Source organism: Arachis ipaensis, chromosome B04 (assembly GCF_000816755.2).
Source record: "Arachis ipaensis cultivar K30076 chromosome B04, Araip1.1, whole genome shotgun sequence".
NCBI lineage: Eukaryota > Viridiplantae > Streptophyta > Magnoliopsida > Fabales > Fabaceae > Arachis > Arachis ipaensis.
In genome coordinates, this window is record NC_029788.2 from 102,277,350 (window position 1) to 102,282,359 (window position 5,010).

Genomic DNA, 5,010 nt, shown 5'->3' on the forward strand with positions numbered 1-5,010 from the left:
TTTATAAAATTTCGGCAGCATCTCCTCTAAAACTCGGACACTGCCACCCTTTTCGGGTCCCATCCAAACATTTCTCAAACCTTTTCTCAACCATTTCCAAATCTCAAACATTTTCTAGAATTGAACCAGTTCCAATGTCAAATTATTTTCAAATCAACCAATTCTAACAATAAAACTCTTTTTAAAATCGAATCAGCTCAAATATTAAATCGCTCATAAAATCAAACCAACTCACAATCAAACCGCTCCCAGAATCAATTTTATTTTCATATCTCAAATTATTTCCAAAATCGTTTCATTTATATTACTAAGTAAACTCTAAAACCAAGAAAATCCACCTGTCTTAATAATCAAGTAAATGACATTCCAAACCAGTTTTTATCCACAACCACACACCACTCACGCAATCAAGCACCCAATAATTCAGTCCAACAAACCATCACATCCATAAGACAAATATAATCACAGAAGTAAATCTCTTTGCATCGATATCTATTTATCATAACTCTGTAATATAAAATAGATTTTAAGAAAAACCCCTACCTCGACTCGTCGAAACCATAACTCAAAACGCGTCAACGAAACCGTTTCTCTTAACCCGAAACCGATAGCAACCGCAAACTCAGCCCCTGATCACTTTCGCAGCACTCACAGCAACTTAAAAGCGACGTGCAACGCTCAAAACACGACCCTATGTTACCAGAACCTCGGAGTTTATGACCAAACATAACAGATTATTAACACGGGTTCCCGAGACATAAGTACTTACCGAACTAAGAAAATGAAACAGCGGCGGTCGCTGAACCGGTTTGGCAACAGCTCCGGGAGCCACCTCGAACGGCAGCGGCGACCAGAACTCCGGCAACGGTGACTAAAACAAACATACAGCGATGATTAAGCTCCCGGAAATTTAAAGAAAACAAAAGCCAACTTAAAACCTTACCGGCGACAGATCTCAGTGGCAGCAGAGGTGTTTTCCGGCGGCAGAAGCGACGGTAACAAGCTCCTCTCCCGCGGGCTCCTTCTCTCTCCTGCGTTTGGGTCGGCGGTGACGGAGGTCTCTTCTCCTTCTTCTGCCCGCGACCAGGCTCGACGGTGACGGACCCAAAGGCGGCGATGATCGCACGCGCAGCAGCAGCAGCCCGTGATGATGACGATGGCGGCGGCTCTGCACGGTGACGACAGAAACTGGAAGCACAAGGCGCGACGGCAAAGGCTTCTCCTTCCTCGCGCGTCTTCCCACTATTCAATAAAATTAAAGTATTAAATTCTAAAATCTCAATTATTTAAAACTAAATCATATAAAATTTCTATTCTTTTATAACTGTTAAATTTTATAATTTAAGTATAGAAAATTATTCATTAATAATGAAATTGAGAAAAATTTATATTTTTATTATCAAAACCTGATTTAATTATTTTCAATGAAATAATTTATGAAAATAAAATGTCTAATAAATAAATAAATTTGAAATTGGCTCATAATAAAATTTTCTAAAATTTCTGGGTCTTACACCCTACCCCACTTATAAAAATTTTCGTCCTCAAAAATTAATGTATTACAAAATACATTACATTATTTTAACACTTTGTGTAAAAGCTAAGAACCTTAGCATTCATATTTATATAGTTTCAAATACTTTGATTATCATATAGCATAAAGATATAAGGGTAGTATTGTAACTGCAAGATAGAAATCACAAAGCAAACTTGATACAAATGATGACATGGTTCAAACATATAATGGTAAAGCAAGGCGGTGAAAGATTATAAAACACGTTGTGTTTAAAACAACATACTTAATATTCGCACACTGATCTCGCACTAACTTCAGATATTCAACTTCAACATAATTTATCTCTACCATTTTTAACTGTACTTCATCGAACAACTCATCTGAGGGTCTCAACTTCGTCAAATATTTTGCAAAATCTTAATGGTCACAAACCCAACATCAACAAAATTCTTTCGCATGTAATAAGGTTCTACAACTCCCTGCAACGTCGTATATTTACAAATTTTCACCTTTTGCGTTCACCAGAAGTGTCCTAAAGAGCTAATGTGCCATTTATTAAGTTTAACGATCGCACAAGATACTAAAATTAATCTCGAGTATACTCAAAAGGATAATAAGCACCGTGTTTGCGAGAATTTGAAAGAGTAAATGCAATTGCAGGTAAACAAGGATGCTCAAACAATGGAGTTTGCTAGAAAGAAATTAATTGACAACTTCAAGGATAACCTTTGGATCAAAGAAATTCAATAGGATCAAAAAGAAGGAAATCAGCGCATTAGTTTGAAACATATCCAAGCTGAGTTGAAGAAGTATGAGATTTCATAGAAAAGGAATGATTAAAGACTATGGTGACGCATTATTGCGGAACAACTTCAAATGATGACGGGGTTTTCATAGTTGGGGGAGGAATATGGAATCAATAGCCGTGTTGCAAGAGTTTTAACATAGTCAGAAGTGTAAACGGTTAAGATGTGAGTAAGGTACAAATGGCAAAGCAAGGAAATTTAAATTACACTCCAAGGAAAAAGAAGTGGGAACGACACATTAAATTGAATGGCACAATTTAGAACACATAAACCAATGCAATATAATAAAAAGGGGCACTTTACATTTTCAAAGATTCAAGGGTCGGCATCGTACCCAAAACAATTCCAATGTTACATCAAAGAGTACAAAATTTATAAAGAGAAGTATAATGACAAGGATAGACGTTCTGAAAGATTCAAACGGTAGTTTACGAATAAGAGGCGGACGCATTGAGAGTTTAAAGAACTTCAACGGAAATAATGAGAAAAAAATTTTGCATTTATCAGAATTAAAGTTGAGCTGAATCAAAGTATAAGATTTACAAGAGAAAAATGATCAAAGTCAATGGCGTCGTTTACCGAATTCGAAAGAATGTATAAAAACATAACCGAATAACATGTCCACAGAGAAACGGAAAAACATAAGGAGGGATTATTTTACCTTTGAAAAAGAAAAGATATGAATTAAACATTCTTCAGAAGAACCACGAAGAATATAAATATTTGCGTTACATCAAAACATATTCTACTTGAAAGGAGTTATGTGAAGGTTGTAAAATAAAGGTCATTTGAAATAAGAACAAAAATCTTCCTTCAAGAGTTTTGGAAGACATTTAAGTACATAACTAACAAAGATAAGCATAAAAACGGCAACAAAGTTGGTAAGAATCAAATTACATTTAAATAAAGAATCAAAAGTGAAATGTTCTATAAATCAGAAAAGGAGTAGACGTATATTGCAAATATGTAGGTTTAAACCATATAAAGAAATTCTGAAGTTCATGTAGGGAGGTACATGTAAAAGTAAAAACAATTCTCATAAAAAAAATTTTAAATTTGGTTGTGGATAAAATTAGGCAAAGGACGCTTCAATCAACTTCTTTAGAAAGATCCAAACAAAACCTCAAAAGAGCGCCATAAGGTATGGTATAGCAAAATGAATTTGAAGCTTATCAAGAAATTATGTTTTCCATGTATAGAAACACAAAATTAAAAAACCGTGATTTCAAGAATCTACAAGATAACTAATGAAAATAACTAATGAATATGGTTAGAGTAGAATACATAAAATGTAAAATATGAAACTAAAGAGTCAAATAATCTTAAGAAAGAATCTAATTTAGAAAATTTTGATAGAAAGAATAAAAGAAAAAATAATATATTGATCGAAACAAGTTCCGACTGAAATAGAATACAAAGTCCAGAAATAAAGACAGCTCAGGTCAATGACTTTTTTTTTTTTTTAAATTTTGAGATCATTCTTTATACCGAAACAAATTCAAGCTTGAATCAAAGGGTATAAAATTCATAAAGAGAAATAAGTGGTGCGTTGCAAACAGACAGATTTCCGCTAAATAAGGAAGCTTTTCAAAATTTCATTTAAAATAGCGCATGCTAACTTTAAAATAACTTTGTCAAATGAAAATCAACTAAAAAGAGGCAAAAATCTTTCTTTTGAAGAATACTTAAATACATAATCAAATAAAGATATTTGTAAAAACTGTAATAAAGTAGTTAGAAAATCAAATTGTATTTAAAGTAAATATATCTCCATAAATCAGTGAATGAAGAAGCGAGATATTAAAAACATTTAGTTTTAAACTCTATAAGGAACTTTCAAGTTTATATAGAGAAGCATATATATATCAAATCAAAAGCGGTTTTGTTAAGATTTGAAGTGTAGCTGTAATTATCGTCAAATAAGAGGAAAATAAATCACAATTTGTTTATAAAGGACTGGGAATAAAAACTTAAAAAGGTATACTGCATCAAAACAAATTCAAATGTATATGAAAGAATACATGACACAAGAGGAAGTGCCTGAATAAAGAAGGTAAATAGACTAAGGATTTTAAGCAGACATACGTAGTTAGAATCAAACAAGAGCGCATGTGAACAGGAGGGCAGGGTTGGAAAATAATCCGATCACTTTTCAAGAAAAGAATCACAAAGAAAATCCTTAGAGCATACCACAGGAACAAGATACATGATATTCGCAGAGTTCAAGATTCCTAACCGAATAGCCTCAAGAATTAACTCCTGACGTTCCCAAAACCCGCGATTCGCATTTTCTATAACTCGCATAATGTCTATGATAACCCATTGGTACTTCCACAAACATAATTCACTAGTGTTAAGCCGGCCAAACTTAATACCAGAAATTATGCAATGCAAGACTGATGGCATTAATCAATAGACTGTCATGTGCATAAAGCTCTATTCTCGTTATCCAAACAAGACCTATTACATGACTGACTCTCAGAGTATGCAATTGAAGCATAATCGGTCCATTCCTCAGGCTCTACAGGAAAGACCGCTCTGATACCATAATGTAACACCCTCACTATCAGAAGTCACGCTTCCGGCTGCGCTACTCTGATAGCAAGGAGCATGACGACTACTTTACATACTAAGTACTAAAATAGGAGCCTGTGACTCGACACTGTATCGCTGATTTCCTTGAAAACC

General features: G+C 34.1%; 1 long non-coding RNA gene across 3 annotated transcripts in view; it reads right to left on the reverse strand.

The window, feature by feature from the left end:
• LOC107637930 overlaps positions 1 to 1,037 on the reverse strand; it is a 2,268-nt gene extending 1,231 nt beyond the window's left edge. For 2 of the 3 annotated variants that reach the window (XR_001619625.2, XR_001619626.2), the window contains exons 1-2: positions 770 to 879; positions 544 to 691 (exon numbers count right to left, since the gene is read on the reverse strand). This is a non-coding gene — a long non-coding RNA (uncharacterized LOC107637930). Of the gene's footprint in view, positions 1 to 543; positions 692 to 769; positions 880 to 943 lie in introns of those variants that run through there. The other variant, XR_002361424.1, reaches the window with a different exon arrangement.